An 18,757-nucleotide genomic window follows, 5' to 3' on the forward strand; every position below is an offset into this window, starting at 1 on the left:
CTTGTGTGCACCTTACTTCACAGACGACTTATAGTGATGTTGCCATCGTAACTAAAAAATTCAATAAATGTGGTACTTGCAAACGAAGGGACATGCAGCAGATCCACACACGACGTGGCTCATTGGAGGACAATACGACATAGGCAGGAAAATACTGTTCCCGCCCGGGATCGAACCGGGGACCTTCTGCGTGTGAAGCAGACGTGATAACCGCTACACTACGGAAACGACGGACTTGAGGAGTCCATCCTTGTTCACTCGAACTTGCCTCAGACTTTCTCTCGTCCGCGAATGCACACACGACAGTTCCTTTGTCAGCCTGGAACCCATCACAGCCGAGGGCTCAAGAAGTCTTCGGGGTGCTCGAGAGGGTGTCTGCCGTAGCACCCCTAACGAGATAGCGGCGTTTCGCGCAGTCGTTATTGCAAGCCATATCAGCAAAAGCAATCACTTTCTCAGCAGCAGGCAGTGCGAGCCCAGCGGCAGCTCTACATGAAGGTACCAATAGCCCAGGAAGGCCGCCGACCGCAGGAATTCGCGCCGCCCCCATCCCGCCAGCGTACACGAGACTTCCAGGGCACCCTGGACGACATCGAGGGACTGGAATAATTGGCATTCGCCGTGTCACAGGGCTCGTTGGTCTAGGGGTATGATTCCTGCTTAGGGTGCAGGAGGTCCCGGGTTCAAATCCCGGACGAGCCCTAGCGTTTTGTGCAAAGTGATCGCACGTCAGTGGCTGAGTCAGCGCAAAAAGCTCGCCGTCAATATCAAATGAATTTCTTATTCGATGTGAGCAATTGACACTCGGGTCCGACGCGTGAAGGCGATTACGAAGGTTTCGGGTACAGATGGTAGCAGATGCATGTTAGTACGTCTTGCTTAAAGTGATGAAAAAGTGTTTCCGCCCGGGATCGAACCGGGGACCTTCTGCGTGTTAGGCAGACGTGATAACCGCTACACCACGGAAACTGCTTGTGTGCACCTTACTTCACAGACGACTTATAGTGATGTTGCCATCGTAACTAAAAAATTCAATAAATGTGGTACTTGCAAACGAAGGGACATGCAGCAGATCCACACACGACGTGGCTCATTGGAGGACAATACGACATAGGCAGGAAAATACTGTTCCCTCCCGGGATCGAACCGGGGACCTTTTGCGTGTGAAGCAGACGTGATAACCGCTACACTACGGAAACGACGGACCTGAGGAGTCCATCCTTGTTCACTCGAACTTGCCTCAGACTTTCTCTCGTCCGCGAATGCACACACGACAGTTCCTTTGTCAGCCTGGAACCCATCACAGCCGAGGGCTCAAGAAGTCTTCGGGGTGCTCGAGAGGGTGTCTGCCGTAGCACCCCTAACGAGATAGCGGCGTTTCGCGCAGTCGTTATTGCAAGTCATATCAGCAAAAGCAATCACTTTCTCAGCAGCAGGCAGTGCGAGCCCAGCGGCAGCTCTACATGAAGGTACCAATAGCCCAGGAAGGCCGCCGACCGCAGGAATTCGCGCCGCCCCCATCCCGCCAGCGTACACGAGACTTCCAGGGCACCCTGGACGACATCGAGGGACTGGAATAATTGGCATTCGCCGTGTCACAGGGCTCGTTGGTCTAGGGGTATGATTCCTGCTTAGGGTGCAGGAGGTCCCGGGTTCAAATCCCGGACGAGCCCTAGCGTTTTGTGCAAAGTGATCGCACGTCAGTGGCTGAGTCAGCGCAAAAAGCTCGCCGTCAATATCAAATGAATTTCTTATTCGATGTGAGCAATTGACACTCGGGTCCGACGCGTGGAGGCGATTACGAAGGTTTCGGGTACAGATGGTAGCAGATGCATGTTAGTACGTCTTGCTTAAAGTGATGAAAAAGTGTTTCCGCCCGGGATCGAACCGGGGACCTTCTGCGTGTTAGGCAGACGTGATAACCGCTACACCACGGAAACTGCTTGTGTGCACCTTACTTCACAGACGACTTATAGTGATGTTGCCATCGTAACTAAAAAATTCAATAAATGTGGTACTTGCAAACGAAGGGACATGCAGCAGATCCACACACGACGTGGCTCATTGGAGGACAATACGACATAGGCAGGAAAATACTGTTCCCGCCCGGGATCGAACCGGGGACCTTCTGCGTGTGAAGCAGACGTGATAACCGCTACACTACGGAAACGACGGACTTGAGGAGTCCATCCTTGTTCACTCGAACTTGCCTCAGACTTTCTCTCGTCCGCGAATGCACACACGACAGTTCCTTTGTCAGCCTGGAACCCATCACAGCCGAGGGCTCAAGAAGTCTTCGGGGTGCTCGAGAGGGTGTCTGCCGTAGCACCCCTAACGAGATAGCGGCGTTTCGCGCAGTCGTTATTGCAAGTCATATCAGCAAAAGCAATCACTTTCTCAGCAGCAGGCAGTGCGAGCCCAGCGGCAGCTCTACATGAAGGTACCAATAGCCCAGGAAGGCCGCCGACCGCAGGAATTCGCGCCGCCCCCATCCCGCCAGCGTACACGAGACTTCCAGGGCACCCTGGACGACATCGAGGGACTGGAATAATTGGCATTCGCCGTGTCACAGGGCTCGTTGGTCTAGGGGTATGATTCCTGCTTAGGGTGCAGGAGGTCCCGGGTTCAAATCCCGGACGAGCCCTAGCGTTTTGTGCAAAGTGATCGCACGTCAGTGGCTGAGTCAGCGCAAAAAGCTCGCCGTCAATATCAAATGAATTTCTTATTCGATGTGAGCAATTGACACTCGGGTCCGACGCGTGAAGGCGATTACGAAGGTTTCGGGTACAGATGGTAGCAGATGCATGTTAGTACGTCTTGCTTAAAGTGATGAAAAAGTGTTTCCGCCCGGGATCGAACCGGGGACCTTCTTCGTGTTAGGCAGATGTGATAACCGCTACACCACGGAAACTGCTTGTGTGCACCTTACTTCACAGACACTTATAGTGATGTTGCCATCGTAAGTAAAAAATTCAATAAATGTGGTACTTGCAAACGAAGGGACATGCAGCAGATCCACACACGACGTGGCTCATTGGAGGACAATACGACATAGGCAGGAAAATACTGTTCCCGCCCGGGATCGAACCGGGGACCTTCTGCGTGTGAAGCAGACGTGATAACCGCTACACTACGGAAACGACGGACCTGAGGAGTCCATCCTTGTTCACTCGAACTTGCCTCAGACTTTCTCTCGTCCGCGAATGCACACACGACAGTTCCTTTGTCAGCCTGGAACCCATCACAGCCGAGGGCTCAAGAAGTCTTCGGGGTGCTCGAGAGGGTGTCTGCCGTAGCACCCCTAACGAGATAGCGGCGTTTCGCGCAGTCGTTATTGCAAGCCATATCAGCAAAAGCAATCACTTTCTCAGCAGCAGGCAGTGCGAGCCCAGCGGCAGCTCTACATGAAGGTACCAATAGCCCAGGAAGGCCGCCGACCGCAGGAATTCGCGCCGCCCCATCCCGCCAGCGTACACGAGACTTCCAGGGCACCCTGGACGACATCGAGGGACTGGAATAATTGGCATTCGCCGTGTCACAGGGCTCGTTGGTCTAGGGGTATGATTCCTGCTTAGGGTGTAGGAGGTCCCGGGTTCAAATCCCGGACGAGTCCTAGCGTTTTGTGCAAAGTGATCGCACGTCAGTGGCTGAGTCAGCGCAAAAAGCTCGCCGTCAATATCAAATGAATTTCTTATTCGATGTGAGCAATTGACACTCGGGTCCGACGCGTGAAGGCGATTACGAAGGTTTCGGGTACAGATGGTAGCAGATGCATGTTAGTACGTCTTGCTTAAAGTGATGAAAAAGTGTTTCCGCCCGGGATCGAACCGGGGACCTTCTGCGTGTTAGGCAGACGTGATAACCGCTACACCACGGAAACTGCTTGTGTGCACCTTACTTCACAGACGACTTATAGTGATGTTGCCATCGTAACTGAAAAATTCAATAAATGTGGTACTTGCAAACGAAGGGACATGCAGCAGATCCACACACGACGTGGCTCATTGGAGGACAATACGACATAGGCAGGAAAATACTGTTCCCGCCCGGGATCGAACCGGGGACCTTCTGCGTGTGAAGCAGACGTGATAACCGCTACACTACGGAAACGACGGACCTGAGGAGTCCATCCTTGTTCACTCGAACTTGCCTCAGACTTTCTCTCGTCCGCGAATGCACACACGACAATTCCTTTGTCAGCCTGGAACCCATCACAGCCGAGGGCTCAAGAAGTCTTCGGGGTGCTCGAGAGGGTGTCTGCCGTAGCACCCCTAACGAGATAGCGGCGTTTCGCGCAGTCGTTATTGCAAGTCATATCAGCAAAAGCAATCACTTTCTCTGCAGCAGGCAGTGCGAGCCCAGCGGCAGCTCTACATGAAGGTACCAATAGCCCAGGAAGGCTGCCGACCGCAGGAATTCGCGCCGCCCCCATCCCGCCAGCGTACACGAGACTTCCAGGGCACCCTGGACGACATCGAGGGACTGGAATAATTGGCATTCGCCGTGTCACAGGGCTCGTTGGTCTAGGGGTATGATTCCTGCTTAGGGTGCAGGAGGTCCCGGGTTCAAATCCCGGACGAGCCCTAGCGTTTTGTGCAAACTGATCGCACGTCAGTGGCTGAGTCAGCGCAAAAAGCTCGCCGTCAATATCAAATGAATTTCTTATTCGATGTGAGCAATTGACACTCGGGTCCGACGCGTGAAGGCGATTACGAAGGTTTCGGGTACAGATGGTAGCAGATGCATGTTAGTACGTCTTGCTTAAAGTGATGAAAAAGTGTTTCCGCCCGGGATCGAACCGGGGACCTTCTTCGTGTTAGGCAGACGTGATAACCGCTACACCACGGAAACTGCTTGTGTGCACCTTACTTCACAGACACTTATAGTGATGTTGCCATCGTAACTAAAAAATTCAATAAATGTGGTACTTGCAAACGAAGGGACATGCAGCAGATCCACACACGACGTGGCTCATTGGAGGACAATACGACATAGGCAGGAAAATACTGTTCCCGCCCGGGATCGAACCGGGGACCTTCTGCGTGTGAAGCAGACGTGATAACCGCTACACTACGGAAACGACGGACCTGAGGAGTCCATCCTTGTTCACTCGAACTTGCCTCAGACTTTCTCTCGTCCGCGAATGCACACACGACAGTTCCTTTGTCAGCCTGGAACCCATCACAGCCGAGGGCTCAAGAAGTCTTCGGGGTGCTCGAGAGGGTGTCTGCCGTAGCACCCCTAACGAGATAGCGGCGTTTCGCGCAGTCGTTATTGCAAGCCATATCAGCAAAAGCAATCACTTTCTCAGCAGCAGGCAGTGCGAGCCCAGCGGCAGCTCTACATGAAGGTACCAATAGCCCAGGAAGGCCGCCGACCGCAGGAATTCGCGCCGCCCCCATCCCGCCAGCGTACACGAGACTTCCAGGGCACCCTGGACGACATCGAGGGACTGGAATAATTGGCATTCGCCGTGTCACAGGGCTCGTTGGTCTAGGGGTATGATTCCTGCTTAGGGTGCAGGAGGTCCCGGGTTCAAATCCCGGACGAGCCCTAGCGTTTTGTGCAAAGTGATCGCACGTCAGTGGCTGAGTCAGCGCAAAAAGCTCGCCGTCAATATCAAATGAATTTCTTATTCGATGTGAGCAATTGACACTCGGGTCCGACGCGTGAAGGCGATTACGAAGGTTTCGGGTACAGATGGTAGCAGATGCATGTTAGTACGCCTTGCTTAAAGTGATGAAAAAGTGTTTCCGCCCGGGATCGAACCGGTGACCTTCTGCGTGTTAGGCAGACGTGATAACCGCTACACCACGGAAACTGCTTGTGTGCACCTTACTTCACAGACGACTTATAGTGATGTTGCCATCGTAACTAAAAAATTCAATAAATGTGGTACTTGCAAACGAAGGGACATGCAGCAGATCCACACACGACGTGGCTCATTGGAGGACAATACGACATAGGCAGGAAAATACTGTTCCCGCCCGGGATCGAACCGGGGACCTTCTGCGTGTGAAGCAGACGTGATAACCGCTACACTACGGAAACGACGGACTTGAGGAGTCCATCCTTGTTCACTCGAACTTGCCTCAGACTTTCTCTCGTCCGCGAATGCACACACGACATTTCCTTTGTCAGCCTGGAACCCATCACAGCCGAGGGCTCAAGAAGTCTTCGGGGTGCTCGAGAGGGTGTCTGCCGTAGCACCCCTAACGAGATAGCGGCGTTTCGCGCAGTCGTTATTGCAAGTCATATCAGCAAAAGCAATCACTTTCTCAGCAGCAGGCAGTGCGAGCCCAGCGGCAGCTCTACATGAAGGTACCAATAGCCCAGGAAGGCCGCCGACCGCAGGAATTCGCGCCGCCCCCATCCCGCCAGCGTACACGAGACTTCCAGGGCACCCTGGACGACATCGAGGGACTGGAATAATTGGCATTCGCCGTGTCACAGGGCTCGTTGGTCTAGGGGTATGATTCCTGCTTAGGGTGCAGGAGGTCCCGGGTTCAAATCCCGGACGAGCCCTAGCGTTTTGTGCAAAGTGATCGCACGTCAGTGGCTGAGTCAGCGCAAAAAGCTCGCCGTCAATATCAAATGAATTTCTTATTCGATGTGAGCAATTGACACTCGGGTCCGACGCGTGAAGGCGATTACGAAGGTTTCGGGTACAGATGGTAGCAGATGCATGTTAGTACGCCTTGCTTAAAGTGATGAAAAAGTGTTTCCGCCCGGGATCGAACCGGTGACCTTCTGCGTGTTAGGCAGACGTGATAACCGCTACACCACGGAAACTGCTTGTGTGCACCTTACTTCACAGACGACTTATAGTGATGTTGCCATCGTAACTAAAAAATTCAATAAATGTGGTACTTGCAAACGAAGGGACATGCAGCAGATCCACACACGACGTGGCTCATTGGAGGACAATACGACATAGGCAGGAAAATACTGTTCCCGCCCGGGATCGAACCGGGGACCTTCTGCGTGTGAAGCAGACGTGATAACCGCTACACTACGGAAACGACGGACTTGAGGAGTCCATCCTTGTTCACTCGAACTTGCCTCAGACTTTCTCTCGTCCGCGAATGCACACACGACAGTTCCTTTGTCAGCCTGGAACCCATCACAGCCGAGGGCTCAAGAAGTCTTCGGGGTGCTCGAGAGGGTGTCTGCCGTAGCACCCCTAACGAGATAGCGGCGTTTCGCGCAGTCGTTATTGCAAGTCATATCAGCAAAAGCAATCACTTTCTCAGCAGCAGGCAGTGCGAGCCCAGCGGCAGCTCTACATGAAGGTACCAATAGCCCAGGAAGGCCGCCGACCGCAGGAATTCGCGCCGCCCCCATCCCGCCAGCGTACACGAGACTTCCAGGGCACCCTGGACGACATCGAGGGACTGGAATAATTGGCATTCGCCGTGTCACAGGGCTCGTTGGTCTAGGGGTATGATTCCTGCTTAGGGTGCAGGAGGTCCCGGGTTCAAATCCCGGACGAGCCCTAGCGTTTTGTGCAAAGTGATCGCACGTCAGTGGCTGAGTCAGCGCAAAAAGCTCGCCGTCAATATCAAATGAATTTCTTATTCGATGTGAGCAATTGACACTCGGGTCCGACGCGTGAAGGCGATTACGAAGGTTTCGGGTACAGATGGTAGCAGATGCATGTTAGTACGTCTTGCTTAAAGTGATGAAAAAGTGTTTCCGCCCGGGATCGAACCGGGGACCTTCTGCGTGTTAGGCAGACGTGATAACCGCTACACCACGGAAACTGCTTGTGTGCACCTTACTTCACAGACGACTTATAGTGATGTTGCCATCGTAACTAAAAAATTCAATAAATGTGGTACTTGCAAACGAAGGGACATGCAGCAGATCCACACACGACGTGGCTCATTGGAGGACAATACGACATAGGCAGGAAAATACTGTTCCCGCCCGGGATCGAACCGGGGACCTTCTGCGTGTGAAGCAGACGTGATAACCGCTACACTACGGAAACGACGGACTTGAGGAGTCCATCCTTGTTCACTCGAACTTGCCTCAGACTTTCTCTCGTCCGCGAATGCACACACGACAGTTCCTTTGTCAGCCTGGAACCCATCACAGCCGAGGGCTCAAGAAGTCTTCGGGGTGCTCGAGAGGGTGTCTGCCGTAGCACCCCTAACGAGATAGCGGCGTTTCGCGCAGTCGTTATTGCAAGTCATATCAGCAAAAGCAATCACTTTCTCTGCAGCAGGCAGTGCGAGCCCAGCGGCAGCTCTACATGAAGGTACCAATAGCCCAGGAAGGCTGCCGACCGCAGGAATTCGCGCCGCCCCCATCCCGCCAGCGTACACGAGACTTCCAGGGCACCCTGGACGACATCGAGGGACTGGAATAATTGGCATTCGCCGTGTCACAGGGCTCGTTGGTCTAGGGGTATGATTCCTGCTTAGGGTGCAGGAGGTCCCGGGTTCAAATCCCGGACGAGCCCTAGCGTTTTGTGCAAAGTGATCGCACGTCAGTGGCTGAGTCAGCGCAAAAAGCTCGCCGTCAATATCAAATGAATTTCTTATTCGATGTGAGCAATTGACACTCGGGTCCGACGCGTGAAGGCGATTACGAAGGTTTCGGGTACAGATGGTAGCAGATGCATGTTAGTACGTCTTGCTTAAAGTGATGAAAAAGTGTTTCCGCCCGGGATCGAACCGGGGACCTTCTTCGTGTTAGGCAGACGTGATAACCGCTACACCACGGAAACTGCTTGTGTGCACCTTACTTCACAGACACTTATAGTGATGTTGCCATCGTAACTAAAAAATTCAATAAATGTGGTACTTGCAAACGAAGGGACATGCAGCAGATCCACACACGACGTGGCTCATTGGAGGACAATACGACATAGGCAGGAAAATACTGTTCCCGCCCGGGATCGAACCGGGGACCTTCTGCGTGTGAAGCAGACGTGATAACCGCTACACTACGGAAACGACGGACCTGAGGAGTCCATCCTTGTTCACTCGAACTTGCCTCAGACTATCTCTCGTCCGCGAATGCACACACGACAGTTCCTTTGTCAGCCTGGAACCCATCACAGCCGAGGGCTCAAGAAGTCTTCGGGGTGCTCGAGAGGGTGTCTGCCGTAGCACCCCTAACGAGATAGCGGCGTTTCGCGCAGTCGTTATTGCAAGCCATATCAGCAAAAGCAATCACTTTCTCAGCAGCAGGCAGTGCGAGCCCAGCGGCAGCTCTACATGAAGGTACCAATAGCCCAGGAAGGCCGCCGACCGCAGGAATTCGCGCCGCCCCCATCCCGCCAGCGTACACGAGACTTCCAGGGCACCCTGGACGACATCGAGGGACTGGAATAATTGGCATTCGCCGTGTCACAGGGCTCGTTGGTCTAGGGGTATGATTCCTGCTTAGGGTGCAGGAGGTCCCGGGTTCAAATCCCGGACGAGCCCTAGCGTTTTGTGCAAAGTGATCGCACGTCAGTGGCTGAGTCAGCGCAAAGAGCTCGCCGTCAATATCAAATGAATTTCTTATTCGATGTGAGCAATTGACACTCGGGTCCGACGCGTGAAGGCGATTACGAAGGTTTCGGGTACAGATGGTAGCAGATGCATGTTAGTACGTCTTGCTTAAAGTGATGAAAAAGTGTTTCCGCCCGGGATCGAACCGGTGACCTTCTGCGTGTTAGGCAGACGTGATAACCGCTACACCACGGAAACTGCTTGTGTGCACCTTACTTCACAGACGACTTATAGTGATGTTGCCATCGTAACTAAAAAATTCAATAAATGTGGTACTTGCAAACGAAGGGACATGCAGCAGATCCACACACGACGTGGCTCATTGGAGGACAATACGACATAGGCAGGAAAATACTGTTCCCGCCCGGGATCGAACCGGGGACCTTCTGCGTGTGAAGCAGACGTGATAACCGCTACACTACGGAAACGACGGACTTGAGGAGTCCATCCTTGTTCACTCGAACTTGCCTCAGACTTTCTCTCGTCCGCGAATGCACACACGACAGTTCCTTTGTCAGCCTGGAACCCATCACAGCCGAGGGCTCAAGAAGTCTTCGGGGTGCTCGAGAGGGTGTCTGCCGTAGCACCCCTAACGAGATAGCGGCGTTTCGCGCAGTCGTTATTGCAAGTCATATCAGCAAAAGCAATCACTTTCTCAGCAGCAGGCAGTGCGAGCCCAGCGGCAGCTCTACATGAAGGTACCAATAGCCCAGGAAGGCCGCCGACCGCAGGAATTCGCGCCGCCCCCATCCCGCCAGCGTACACGAGACTTCCAGGGCACCCTGGACGACATCGAGGGACTGGAATAATTGGCATTCGCCGTGTCACAGGGCTCGTTGGTCTAGGGGTATGATTCCTGCTTAGGGTGCAGGAGGTCCCGGGTTCAAATCCCGGACGAGCCCTAGCGTTTTGTGCAAAGTGATCGCACGTCAGTGGCTGAGTCAGCGCAAAAAGCTCGCCGTCAATATCAAATGAATTTCTTATTCGATGTGAGCAATTGACACTCGGGTCCGACGCGTGAAGGCGATTACGAAGGTTTCGGGTACAGATGGTAGCAGATGCATGTTAGTACGTCTTGCTTAAAGTGATGAAAAAGTGTTTCCGCCCGGGATCGAACCGGGGACCTTCTGCGTGTTAGGCAGACGTGATAACCGCTACACCACGGAAACTGCTTGTGTGCACCTTACTTCACAGACGACTTATAGTGATGTTGCCATCGTAACTAAAAAATTCAATAAATGTGGTACTTGCAAACGAAGGGACATGCAGCAGATCCACACACGACGTGGCTCATTGGAGGACAATACGACATAGGCAGGAAAATACTGTTCCCGCCCGGGATCGAACCGGGGACCTTCTGCGTGTGAAGCAGACGTGATAACCGCTACACTACGGAAACGACGGACTTGAGGAGTCCATCCTTGTTCACTCGAACTTGCCTCAGACTTTCTCTCGTCCGCGAATGCACACACGACAGTTCCTTTGTCAGCCTGGAACCCATCACAGCCGAGGGCTCAAGAAGTCTTCGGGGTGCTCGAGAGGGTGTCTGCCGTAGCACCCCTAACGAGATAGCGGCGTTTCGCGCAGTCGTTATTGCAAGTCATATCAGCAAAAGCAATCACTTTCTCAGCAGCAGGCAGTGCGAGCCCAGCGGCAGCTCTACATGAAGGTACCAATAGCCCAGGAAGGCCGCCGACCGCAGGAATTCGCGCCGCCCCCATCCCGCCAGCGTACACGAGACTTCCAGGGCACCCTGGACGACATCGAGGGACTGGAATAATTGGCATTCGCCGTGTCACAGGGCTCGTTGGTCTAGGGGTATGATTCCTGCTTAGGGTGCAGGAGGTCCCGGGTTCAAATCCCGGACGAGCCCTAGCGTTTTGTGCAAAGTGATCGCACGTCAGTGGCTGAGTCAGCGCAAAAAGCTCGCCGTCAATATCAAATGAATTTCTTATTCGATGTGAGCAATTGACACTCGGGTCCGACGCGTGAAGGCGATTACGAAGGTTTCGGGTACAGATGGTAGCAGATGCATGTTAGTACGTCTTGCTTAAAGTGATGAAAAAGTGTTTCCGCCCGGGATCGAACCGGGGACCTTCTGCGTGTTAGGCAGACGTGATAACCGCTACACCACGGAAACTGCTTGTGTGCACCTTACTTCACAGACGACTTATAGTGATGTTGCCATCGTAACTAAAAAATTCAATAAATGTGGTACTTGCAAACGAAGGGACATGCAGCAGATCCACACACGACGTGGCTCATTGGAGGACAATACGACATAGGCAGGAAAATACTGTTCCCGCCCGGGATCGAACCGGGGACCTTCTGCGTGTGAAGCAGACGTGATAACCGCTACACTACGGAAACGACGGACTTGAGGAGTCCATCCTTGTTCACTCGAACTTGCCTCAGACTTTCTCTCGTCCGCGAATGCACACACGACAGTTCCTTTGTCAGCCTGGAACCCATCACAGCCGAGGGCTCAAGAAGTCTTCGGGGTGCTCGAGAGGGTGTCTGCCGTAGCACCCCTAACGAGATAGCGGCGTTTCGCGCAGTCGTTATTGCAAGTCATATCAGCAAAAGCAATCACTTTCTCTGCAGCAGGCAGTGCGAGCCCAGCGGCAGCTCTACATGAAGGTACCAATAGCCCAGGAAGGCTGCCGACCGCAGGAATTCGCGCCGCCCCCATCCCGCCAGCGTACACGAGACTTCCAGGGCACCCTGGACGACATCGAGGGACTGGAATAATTGGCATTCGCCGTGTCACAGGGCTCGTTGGTCTAGGGGTATGATTCCTGCTTAGGGTGCAGGAGGTCCCGGGTTCAAATCCCGGACGAGCCCTAGCGTTTTGTGCAAAGTGATCGCACGTCAGTGGCTGAGTCAGCGCAAAAAGCTCGCCGTCAATATCAAATGAATTTCTTATTCGATGTGAGCAATTGACACTCGGGTCCGACGCGTGAAGGCGATTACGAAGGTTTCGGGTACAGATGGTAGCAGATGCATGTTAGTACGTCTTGCTTAAAGTGATGAAAAAGTGTTTCCGCCCGGGATCGAACCGGGGACCTTCTTCGTGTTAGGCAGACGTGATAACCGCTACACCACGGAAACTGCTTGTGTGCACCTTACTTCACAGACACTTATAGTGATGTTGCCATCGTAACTAAAAAATTCAATAAATGTGGTACTTGCAAACGAAGGGACATGCAGCAGATCCACACACGACGTGGCTCATTGGAGGACAATACGACATAGGCAGGAAAATACTGTTCCCGCCCGGGATCGAACCGGGGACCTTCTGCGTGTGAAGCAGACGTGATAACCGCTACACTACGGAAACGACGGACCTGAGGAGTCCATCCTTGTTCACTCGAACTTGCCTCAGACTATCTCTCGTCCGCGAATGCACACACGACAGTTCCTTTGTCAGCCTGGAACCCATCACAGCCGAGGGCTCAAGAAGTCTTCGGGGTGCTCGAGAGGGTGTCTGCCGTAGCACCCCTAACGAGATAGCGGCGTTTCGCGCAGTCGTTATTGCAAGCCATATCAGCAAAAGCAATCACTTTCTCAGCAGCAGGCAGTGCGAGCCCAGCGGCAGCTCTACATGAAGGTACCAATAGCCCAGGAAGGCCGCCGACCGCAGGAATTCGCGCCGCCCCCATCCCGCCAGCGTACACGAGACTTCCAGGGCACCCTGGACGACATCGAGGGACTGGAATAATTGGCATTCGCCGTGTCACAGGGCTCGTTGGTCTAGGGGTATGATTCCTGCTTAGGGTGCAGGAGGTCCCGGGTTCAAATCCCGGACGAGCCCTAGCGTTTTGTGCAAAGTGATCGCACGTCAGTGGCTGAGTCAGCGCAAAAAGCTCGCCGTCAATATCAAATGAATTTCTTATTCGATGTGAGCAATTGACACTCGGGTCCGACGCGTGAAGGCGATTACGAAGGTTTCGGGTACAGATGGTAGCAGATGCATGTTAGTACGTCTTGCTTAAAGTGATGAAAAAGTGTTTCCGCCCGGGATCGAACCGGTGACCTTCTGCGTGTTAGGCAGACGTGATAACCGCTACACCACGGAAACTGCTTGTGTGCACCTTACTTCACAGACGACTTACAGTGATGTTGCCATCGTAACTAAAAAATTCAATAAATGTGGTACTTGCAAACGAAGGGACATGCAGCAGATCCACACACGACGTGGCTCATTGGAGGACAATACGACATAGGCAGGAAAATACTGTTCCCGCCCGGGATCGAACCGGGGACCTTCTGCGTGTGAAGCAGACGTGATAACCGCTACACTACGGAAACGACGGACTTGAGGAGTCCATCCTTGTTCACTCGAACTTGCCTCAGACTTTCTCTCGTCCGCGAATGCACACACGACAGTTCCTTTGTCAGCCTGGAACCCATCACAGCCGAGGGCTCAAGAAGTCTTCGGGGTGCTCGAGAGGGTGTCTGCCGTAGCACCCCTAACGAGATAGCGGCGTTTCGCGCAGTCGTTATTGCAAGTCATATCAGCAAAAGCAATCACTTTCTCAGCAGCAGGCAGTGCGAGCCCAGCGGCAGCTCTACATGAAGGTACCAATAGCCCAGGAAGGCCGCCGACCGCAGGAATTCGCGCCGCCCCCATCCCGCCAGCGTACACGAGACTTCCAGGGCACCCTGGACGACATCGAGGGACTGGAATAATTGGCATTCGCCGTGTCACAGGGCTCGTTGGTCTAGGGGTATGATTCCTGCTTAGGGTGCAGGAGGTCCCGGGTTCAAATCCCGGACGAGCCCTAGCGTTTTGTGCAAAGTGATCGCACGTCAGTGGCTGAGTCAGCGCAAAAAGCTCGCCGTCAATATCAAATGAATTTCTTATTCGATGTGAGCAATTGACACTCGGGTCCGACGCGTGAAGGCGATTACGAAGGTTTCGGGTACAGATGGTAGCAGATGCATGTTAGTACGTCTTGCTTAAAGTGATGAAAAAGTGTTTCCGCCCGGGATCGAACCGGGGACCTTCTGCGTGTTAGGCAGACGTGATAACCGCTACACCACGGAAACTGCTTGTGTGCACCTTACTTCACAGACGACTTATAGTGATGTTGCCATCGTAACTAAAAAATTCAATAAATGTGGTACTTGCAAACGAAGGGACATGCAGCAGATCCACACACGACGTGGCTCATTGGAGGACAATACGACATAGGCAGGAAAATACTGTTCCCGCCCGGGATCGAACCGGGGACCTTCTGCGTGTGAAGCAGACGTGATAACCGCTACACTACGGAAACGACGGACTTGAGGAGTCCATCCTTGTTCACTCGAACTTGCCTCAGACTTTCTCTCGTCCGCGAATGCACACACGACAGTTCCTTTGTCAGCCTGGAACCCATCACAGCCGAGGGCTCAAGAAGTCTTCGGGGTGCTCGAGAGGGTGTCTGCCGTAGCACCCCTAACGAGATAGCGGCGTTTCGCGCAGTCGTTATTGCAAGTCATATCAGCAAAAGCAATCACTTTCTCAGCAGCAGGCAGTGCGAGCCCAGCGGCAGCTCTACATGAAGGTACCAATAGCCCAGGAAGGCCGCCGACCGCAGGAATTCGCGCCGCCCCCATCCCGCCAGCGTACACGAGACTTCCAGGGCACCCTGGACGACATCGAGGGACTGGAATAATTGGCATTCGCCGTGTCACAGGGCTCGTTGGTCTAGGGGTATGATTCCTGCTTAGGGTGCAGGAGGTCCCGGGTTCAAATCCCGGACGAGCCCTAGCGTTTTGTGCAAAGTGATCGCACGTCAGTGGCTGAGTCAGCGCAAAAAGCTCGCCGTCAATATCAAATGAATTTCTTATTCGATGTGAGCAATTGACACTCGGGTCCGACGCGTGAAGGCGATTACGAAAGTTTCGGGTACAGATGGTAGCAGATGCATGTTAGTACGTCTTGCTTAAAGTGATGAAAAAGTGTTTCCGCCCGGGATCGAACCGGGGACCTTCTTCGTGTTAGGCAGATGTGATAACCGCTACACCACGGAAACTGCTTGTGTGCACCTTACTTCACAGACACTTATAGTGATGTTGCCATCGTAAGTAAAAAATTCAATAAATGTGGTACTTGCAAACGAAGGGACATGCAGCAGATCCACACACGACGTGGCTCATTGGAGGACAATACGACATAGGCAGGAAAATACTGTTCCCGCCCGGGATCGAACCGGGGACCTTCTGCGTGTGAAGCAGACGTGATAACCGCTACACTACGGAAACGACGGACCTGAGGAGTCCATCCTTGTTCACTCGAACTTGCCTCAGACTTTCTCTCGTCCGCGAATGCACACACGACAGTTCCTTTGTCAGCCTGGAACCCATCACAGCCGAGGGCTCAAGAAGTCTTCGGGGTGCTCGAGAGGGTGTCTGCCGTAGCACCCCTAACGAGATAGCGGCGTTTCGCGCAGTCGTTATTGCAAGCCATATCAGCAAAAGCAATCACTTTCTCAGCAGCAGGCAGTGCGAGCCCAGCGGCAGCTCTACATGAAGGTACCAATAGCCCAGGAAGGCCGCCGACCGCAGGAATTCGCGCCGCCCCATCCCGCCAGCGTACACGAGACTTCCAGGGCACCCTGGACGACATCGAGGGACTGGAATAATTGGCATTCGCCGTGTCACAGGGCTCGTTGGTCTAGGGGTATGATTCCTGCTTAGGGTGTAGGAGGTCCCGGGTTCAAATCCCGGACGAGTCCTAGCGTTTTGTGCAAAGTGATCGCACGTCAGTGGCTGAGTCAGCGCAAAAAGCTCGCCGTCAATATCAAATGAATTTCTTATTCGATGTGAGCAATTGACACTCGGGTCCGACGCGTGAAGGCGATTACGAAGGTTTCGGGTACAGATGGTAGCAGATGCATGTTAGTACGTCTTGCTTAAAGTGATGAAAAAGTGTTTCCGCCCGGGATCGAACCGGGGACCTTCTGCGTGTTAGGCAGACGTGATAACCGCTACACCACGGAAACTGCTTGTGTGCACCTTACTTCACAGACGACTTATAGTGATGTTGCCATCGTAACTGAAAAATTCAATAAATGTGGTACTTGCAAACGAAGGGACATGCAGCAGATCCACACACGACGTGGCTCATTGGAGGACAATACGACATAGGCAGGAAAATACTGTTCCCGCCCGGGATCGAACCGGGGACCTTCTGCGTGTGAAGCAGACGTGATAACCGCTACACTACGGAAACGACGGACCTGAGGAGTCCATCCTTGTTCACTCGAACTTGCCTCAGACTTTCTCTCGTCCGCGAATGCACACACGACAATTCCTTTGTCAGCCTGGAACCCATCACAGCCGAGGGCTCAAGAAGTCTTCGGGGTGCTCGAGAGGGTGTCTGCCGTAGCACCCCTAACGAGATAGCGGCGTTTCGCGCAGTCGTTATTGCAAGTCATATCAGCAAAAGCAATCACTTTCTCTGCAGCAGGCAGTGCGAGCCCAGCGGCAGCTCTACATGAAGGTACCAATAGCCCAGGAAGGCTGCCGACCGCAGGAATTCGCGCCGCCCCCATCCCGCCAGCGTACACGAGACTTCCAGGGCACCCTGGACGACATCGAGGGACTGGAATAATTGGCATTCGCCGTGTCACAGGGCTCGTTGGTCTAGGGGTATGATTCCTGCTTAGGGTGCAGGAGGTCCCGGGTTCAAATCCCGGACGAGCCCTAGCGTTTTGTGCAAAGTGATCGCACGTCAGTGGCTGAGTCAGCGCAAAAAGCTCGCCGTCAATATCAAATGAATTTCTTATTCGATGTGAGCAATTGACACTCGGGTCCGACGCGTGAAGGCGATTACGAAGGTTTCGGGTACAGATGGTAGCAGATGCATGTTAGTACGTCTTGCTTAAAGTGATGAAAAAGTGTTTCCGCCCGGGATCGAACCGGGGACCTTCTTCGTGTTAGGCAGACGTGATAACCGCTACACCACGGAAACTGCTTGTGTGCACCTTACTTCACAGACACTTATAGTGATGTTGCCATCGTAACTAAAAAATTCAATAAATGTGGTACTTGCAAACGAAGGGACATGCAGCAGATCCACACACGACGTGGCTCATTGGAGGACAATACGACATAGGCAGGAAAAGACTGTTCCCGCCCGGGATCGAACCGGGGACCTTCTGCGTGTGAAGCAGACGTGATAACCGCTACACTACGGAAACGACGGACCTGAGGAGTCCATCCTTGTTCACTCGAACTTGCCTCAGACTTTCTCTCGTCCGCGAATGCACACACGACAGTTCCTTTGTCAGCCTGGAACCCATCACAGCCGAGGGCTCAAGAAGTCTTCGGGGTGCTCGAGAGGGTGTCTGCCGTAGCACCCCTAACGAGATAGCGGCGTTTCGCGCAGTCGTTATTGCAAGCCATATCAGCAAAAGCAATCACTTTCTCAGCAGCAGGCAGTGCGAGCCCAGCGGCAGCTCTACATGAAGGTACCAATAGCCCAGGAAGGCCGCCGACCGCAGGAATTCGCGCCGCCCCCATCCCGCCAGCGTACACGAGACTTCCAGGGCACCCTGGACGACATCGAGGGACTGGAATAATTGGCATTCGCCGTGTCACAGGGCTCGTTGGTCTAGGGGTATGATTCCTGCTTAGGGTGCAGGAGGTCCCGGGTTCAAATCCCGGACGAGCCCTAGCGTTTTGTGCAAAGTGATCGCACGTCAGTGGCTGAGTCAGCGCAAAAAGCTCGCCGTCAATATCAAATGAATTTCTTATTCGATGTGAGCAATTGACACTCGGGTCCGACGCGTGAAGGCGATTACGAAGGTTTCGGGTACAGATGGTAGCAGATGCATGTTAGTACGTCTTGCTTAAAGTGATGAAAAAGTGTTTCCGCCCGGGATCGAACCGGTGACCTTCTGCGTGTTAGGCAGACGTGATAACCGCTACACCACGGAAACTGCTTGTGTGCACCTTACTTCACAGACGACTTATAGTGATGTTGCCATCGTAACTAAAAAATTCAATAAATGTGGTACTTGCAAACGAAGGGACATGCCGCAGATCCACACACGACGTGGCTCATTGGAGGACGATACGACATAGGCAGGAAAATACTGTTCCCGCCCGGGATCGAACCGGGGACCTTCTGCGTGTGAAGCAGACGTGATAACCGCTACACTACGGAAACGACGGACCTGAGGAGTCCATCCTTGTTCACTCGAACTTGCCTCAGACTTTCTCTCGTCCGCGAATGCACACACGACAGTTCCTTTGTC

The 18,757-nt window shown here is 53.4% G+C and overlaps 58 non-coding genes across 58 annotated transcripts; 19 read left to right on the forward strand and 39 right to left on the reverse strand.

Annotated features, from left to right (window-relative positions):
* Nucleotides 1–155: 155 nt before the first annotated feature.
* On the reverse strand, nt 156–228 carry Trnav-cac. The gene has a single exon. It is a non-coding gene; the product is annotated as a tRNA-Val (tRNA).
* Nucleotides 229–630: 402 nt separating this feature from the next.
* On the forward strand, nt 631–702 carry Trnap-agg. Its single transcript has one exon. It is a non-coding gene; the product is annotated as a tRNA-Pro (tRNA).
* A 194-nt stretch (nt 703–896) lies between these two features.
* On the reverse strand, nt 897–969 carry Trnav-aac. Its single transcript has one exon. It is a non-coding gene; the product is annotated as a tRNA-Val (tRNA).
* A 157-nt stretch (nt 970–1,126) lies between these two features.
* Trnav-cac lies at nt 1,127–1,199 on the reverse strand. Its single transcript has one exon. It is a non-coding gene; the product is annotated as a tRNA-Val (tRNA).
* Nucleotides 1,200–1,601: 402 nt separating this feature from the next.
* Nucleotides 1,602–1,673, forward strand: Trnap-agg. Its single transcript has one exon. It is a non-coding gene; the product is annotated as a tRNA-Pro (tRNA).
* A 194-nt stretch (nt 1,674–1,867) lies between these two features.
* On the reverse strand, nt 1,868–1,940 carry Trnav-aac. The gene has a single exon. It is a non-coding gene; the product is annotated as a tRNA-Val (tRNA).
* Nucleotides 1,941–2,097: 157 nt separating this feature from the next.
* On the reverse strand, nt 2,098–2,170 carry Trnav-cac. The gene has a single exon. It is a non-coding gene; the product is annotated as a tRNA-Val (tRNA).
* A 402-nt stretch (nt 2,171–2,572) lies between these two features.
* Trnap-agg lies at nt 2,573–2,644 on the forward strand. Its single transcript has one exon. It is a non-coding gene; the product is annotated as a tRNA-Pro (tRNA).
* A 194-nt stretch (nt 2,645–2,838) lies between these two features.
* On the reverse strand, nt 2,839–2,911 carry Trnav-aac. Its single transcript has one exon. It is a non-coding gene; the product is annotated as a tRNA-Val (tRNA).
* A 156-nt stretch (nt 2,912–3,067) lies between these two features.
* Nucleotides 3,068–3,140, reverse strand: Trnav-cac. The gene has a single exon. It is a non-coding gene; the product is annotated as a tRNA-Val (tRNA).
* A 401-nt stretch (nt 3,141–3,541) lies between these two features.
* On the forward strand, nt 3,542–3,613 carry Trnap-agg. Its single transcript has one exon. It is a non-coding gene; the product is annotated as a tRNA-Pro (tRNA).
* Nucleotides 3,614–3,807: 194 nt separating this feature from the next.
* Nucleotides 3,808–3,880, reverse strand: Trnav-aac. Its single transcript has one exon. It is a non-coding gene; the product is annotated as a tRNA-Val (tRNA).
* Nucleotides 3,881–4,037: 157 nt separating this feature from the next.
* Trnav-cac lies at nt 4,038–4,110 on the reverse strand. Its single transcript has one exon. It is a non-coding gene; the product is annotated as a tRNA-Val (tRNA).
* Nucleotides 4,111–4,512: 402 nt separating this feature from the next.
* Trnap-agg lies at nt 4,513–4,584 on the forward strand. The gene has a single exon. It is a non-coding gene; the product is annotated as a tRNA-Pro (tRNA).
* A 194-nt stretch (nt 4,585–4,778) lies between these two features.
* Trnav-aac lies at nt 4,779–4,851 on the reverse strand. Its single transcript has one exon. It is a non-coding gene; the product is annotated as a tRNA-Val (tRNA).
* Nucleotides 4,852–5,007: 156 nt separating this feature from the next.
* Nucleotides 5,008–5,080, reverse strand: Trnav-cac. The gene has a single exon. It is a non-coding gene; the product is annotated as a tRNA-Val (tRNA).
* Nucleotides 5,081–5,482: 402 nt separating this feature from the next.
* Trnap-agg lies at nt 5,483–5,554 on the forward strand. The gene has a single exon. It is a non-coding gene; the product is annotated as a tRNA-Pro (tRNA).
* Nucleotides 5,555–5,748: 194 nt separating this feature from the next.
* On the reverse strand, nt 5,749–5,821 carry Trnav-aac. Its single transcript has one exon. It is a non-coding gene; the product is annotated as a tRNA-Val (tRNA).
* Nucleotides 5,822–5,978: 157 nt separating this feature from the next.
* Trnav-cac lies at nt 5,979–6,051 on the reverse strand. Its single transcript has one exon. It is a non-coding gene; the product is annotated as a tRNA-Val (tRNA).
* A 402-nt stretch (nt 6,052–6,453) lies between these two features.
* Nucleotides 6,454–6,525, forward strand: Trnap-agg. The gene has a single exon. It is a non-coding gene; the product is annotated as a tRNA-Pro (tRNA).
* Nucleotides 6,526–6,719: 194 nt separating this feature from the next.
* On the reverse strand, nt 6,720–6,792 carry Trnav-aac. The gene has a single exon. It is a non-coding gene; the product is annotated as a tRNA-Val (tRNA).
* A 157-nt stretch (nt 6,793–6,949) lies between these two features.
* On the reverse strand, nt 6,950–7,022 carry Trnav-cac. Its single transcript has one exon. It is a non-coding gene; the product is annotated as a tRNA-Val (tRNA).
* Nucleotides 7,023–7,424: 402 nt separating this feature from the next.
* Trnap-agg lies at nt 7,425–7,496 on the forward strand. The gene has a single exon. It is a non-coding gene; the product is annotated as a tRNA-Pro (tRNA).
* A 194-nt stretch (nt 7,497–7,690) lies between these two features.
* On the reverse strand, nt 7,691–7,763 carry Trnav-aac. Its single transcript has one exon. It is a non-coding gene; the product is annotated as a tRNA-Val (tRNA).
* A 157-nt stretch (nt 7,764–7,920) lies between these two features.
* Trnav-cac lies at nt 7,921–7,993 on the reverse strand. Its single transcript has one exon. It is a non-coding gene; the product is annotated as a tRNA-Val (tRNA).
* Nucleotides 7,994–8,395: 402 nt separating this feature from the next.
* Nucleotides 8,396–8,467, forward strand: Trnap-agg. Its single transcript has one exon. It is a non-coding gene; the product is annotated as a tRNA-Pro (tRNA).
* Nucleotides 8,468–8,661: 194 nt separating this feature from the next.
* Trnav-aac lies at nt 8,662–8,734 on the reverse strand. Its single transcript has one exon. It is a non-coding gene; the product is annotated as a tRNA-Val (tRNA).
* A 156-nt stretch (nt 8,735–8,890) lies between these two features.
* On the reverse strand, nt 8,891–8,963 carry Trnav-cac. The gene has a single exon. It is a non-coding gene; the product is annotated as a tRNA-Val (tRNA).
* Nucleotides 8,964–9,365: 402 nt separating this feature from the next.
* Nucleotides 9,366–9,437, forward strand: Trnap-agg. Its single transcript has one exon. It is a non-coding gene; the product is annotated as a tRNA-Pro (tRNA).
* Nucleotides 9,438–9,631: 194 nt separating this feature from the next.
* Trnav-aac lies at nt 9,632–9,704 on the reverse strand. Its single transcript has one exon. It is a non-coding gene; the product is annotated as a tRNA-Val (tRNA).
* A 157-nt stretch (nt 9,705–9,861) lies between these two features.
* On the reverse strand, nt 9,862–9,934 carry Trnav-cac. The gene has a single exon. It is a non-coding gene; the product is annotated as a tRNA-Val (tRNA).
* Nucleotides 9,935–10,336: 402 nt separating this feature from the next.
* On the forward strand, nt 10,337–10,408 carry Trnap-agg. The gene has a single exon. It is a non-coding gene; the product is annotated as a tRNA-Pro (tRNA).
* Nucleotides 10,409–10,602: 194 nt separating this feature from the next.
* Trnav-aac lies at nt 10,603–10,675 on the reverse strand. Its single transcript has one exon. It is a non-coding gene; the product is annotated as a tRNA-Val (tRNA).
* A 157-nt stretch (nt 10,676–10,832) lies between these two features.
* On the reverse strand, nt 10,833–10,905 carry Trnav-cac. Its single transcript has one exon. It is a non-coding gene; the product is annotated as a tRNA-Val (tRNA).
* Nucleotides 10,906–11,307: 402 nt separating this feature from the next.
* Trnap-agg lies at nt 11,308–11,379 on the forward strand. The gene has a single exon. It is a non-coding gene; the product is annotated as a tRNA-Pro (tRNA).
* A 194-nt stretch (nt 11,380–11,573) lies between these two features.
* On the reverse strand, nt 11,574–11,646 carry Trnav-aac. Its single transcript has one exon. It is a non-coding gene; the product is annotated as a tRNA-Val (tRNA).
* A 157-nt stretch (nt 11,647–11,803) lies between these two features.
* On the reverse strand, nt 11,804–11,876 carry Trnav-cac. The gene has a single exon. It is a non-coding gene; the product is annotated as a tRNA-Val (tRNA).
* A 402-nt stretch (nt 11,877–12,278) lies between these two features.
* On the forward strand, nt 12,279–12,350 carry Trnap-agg. The gene has a single exon. It is a non-coding gene; the product is annotated as a tRNA-Pro (tRNA).
* A 194-nt stretch (nt 12,351–12,544) lies between these two features.
* Trnav-aac lies at nt 12,545–12,617 on the reverse strand. The gene has a single exon. It is a non-coding gene; the product is annotated as a tRNA-Val (tRNA).
* A 156-nt stretch (nt 12,618–12,773) lies between these two features.
* On the reverse strand, nt 12,774–12,846 carry Trnav-cac. The gene has a single exon. It is a non-coding gene; the product is annotated as a tRNA-Val (tRNA).
* Nucleotides 12,847–13,248: 402 nt separating this feature from the next.
* On the forward strand, nt 13,249–13,320 carry Trnap-agg. Its single transcript has one exon. It is a non-coding gene; the product is annotated as a tRNA-Pro (tRNA).
* Nucleotides 13,321–13,514: 194 nt separating this feature from the next.
* Nucleotides 13,515–13,587, reverse strand: Trnav-aac. The gene has a single exon. It is a non-coding gene; the product is annotated as a tRNA-Val (tRNA).
* Nucleotides 13,588–13,744: 157 nt separating this feature from the next.
* Nucleotides 13,745–13,817, reverse strand: Trnav-cac. The gene has a single exon. It is a non-coding gene; the product is annotated as a tRNA-Val (tRNA).
* Nucleotides 13,818–14,219: 402 nt separating this feature from the next.
* Trnap-agg lies at nt 14,220–14,291 on the forward strand. The gene has a single exon. It is a non-coding gene; the product is annotated as a tRNA-Pro (tRNA).
* Nucleotides 14,292–14,485: 194 nt separating this feature from the next.
* On the reverse strand, nt 14,486–14,558 carry Trnav-aac. Its single transcript has one exon. It is a non-coding gene; the product is annotated as a tRNA-Val (tRNA).
* Nucleotides 14,559–14,715: 157 nt separating this feature from the next.
* Nucleotides 14,716–14,788, reverse strand: Trnav-cac. The gene has a single exon. It is a non-coding gene; the product is annotated as a tRNA-Val (tRNA).
* Nucleotides 14,789–15,190: 402 nt separating this feature from the next.
* Trnap-agg lies at nt 15,191–15,262 on the forward strand. Its single transcript has one exon. It is a non-coding gene; the product is annotated as a tRNA-Pro (tRNA).
* A 194-nt stretch (nt 15,263–15,456) lies between these two features.
* Nucleotides 15,457–15,529, reverse strand: Trnav-aac. Its single transcript has one exon. It is a non-coding gene; the product is annotated as a tRNA-Val (tRNA).
* Nucleotides 15,530–15,685: 156 nt separating this feature from the next.
* On the reverse strand, nt 15,686–15,758 carry Trnav-cac. The gene has a single exon. It is a non-coding gene; the product is annotated as a tRNA-Val (tRNA).
* A 401-nt stretch (nt 15,759–16,159) lies between these two features.
* On the forward strand, nt 16,160–16,231 carry Trnap-agg. The gene has a single exon. It is a non-coding gene; the product is annotated as a tRNA-Pro (tRNA).
* Nucleotides 16,232–16,425: 194 nt separating this feature from the next.
* On the reverse strand, nt 16,426–16,498 carry Trnav-aac. Its single transcript has one exon. It is a non-coding gene; the product is annotated as a tRNA-Val (tRNA).
* A 157-nt stretch (nt 16,499–16,655) lies between these two features.
* Trnav-cac lies at nt 16,656–16,728 on the reverse strand. The gene has a single exon. It is a non-coding gene; the product is annotated as a tRNA-Val (tRNA).
* A 402-nt stretch (nt 16,729–17,130) lies between these two features.
* Nucleotides 17,131–17,202, forward strand: Trnap-agg. The gene has a single exon. It is a non-coding gene; the product is annotated as a tRNA-Pro (tRNA).
* A 194-nt stretch (nt 17,203–17,396) lies between these two features.
* Nucleotides 17,397–17,469, reverse strand: Trnav-aac. The gene has a single exon. It is a non-coding gene; the product is annotated as a tRNA-Val (tRNA).
* Nucleotides 17,470–17,625: 156 nt separating this feature from the next.
* On the reverse strand, nt 17,626–17,698 carry Trnav-cac. The gene has a single exon. It is a non-coding gene; the product is annotated as a tRNA-Val (tRNA).
* A 402-nt stretch (nt 17,699–18,100) lies between these two features.
* Nucleotides 18,101–18,172, forward strand: Trnap-agg. Its single transcript has one exon. It is a non-coding gene; the product is annotated as a tRNA-Pro (tRNA).
* Nucleotides 18,173–18,366: 194 nt separating this feature from the next.
* Nucleotides 18,367–18,439, reverse strand: Trnav-aac. The gene has a single exon. It is a non-coding gene; the product is annotated as a tRNA-Val (tRNA).
* A 157-nt stretch (nt 18,440–18,596) lies between these two features.
* On the reverse strand, nt 18,597–18,669 carry Trnav-cac. Its single transcript has one exon. It is a non-coding gene; the product is annotated as a tRNA-Val (tRNA).
* Between the last annotated feature and the right edge of the window lie 88 nt (nt 18,670–18,757).

The sequence above is a fragment of the Schistocerca americana genome, chromosome 2 (genome assembly GCF_021461395.2).
Source record: "Schistocerca americana isolate TAMUIC-IGC-003095 chromosome 2, iqSchAmer2.1, whole genome shotgun sequence".
Taxonomy (NCBI): Eukaryota; Metazoa; Arthropoda; class Insecta; order Orthoptera; family Acrididae; genus Schistocerca; species Schistocerca americana.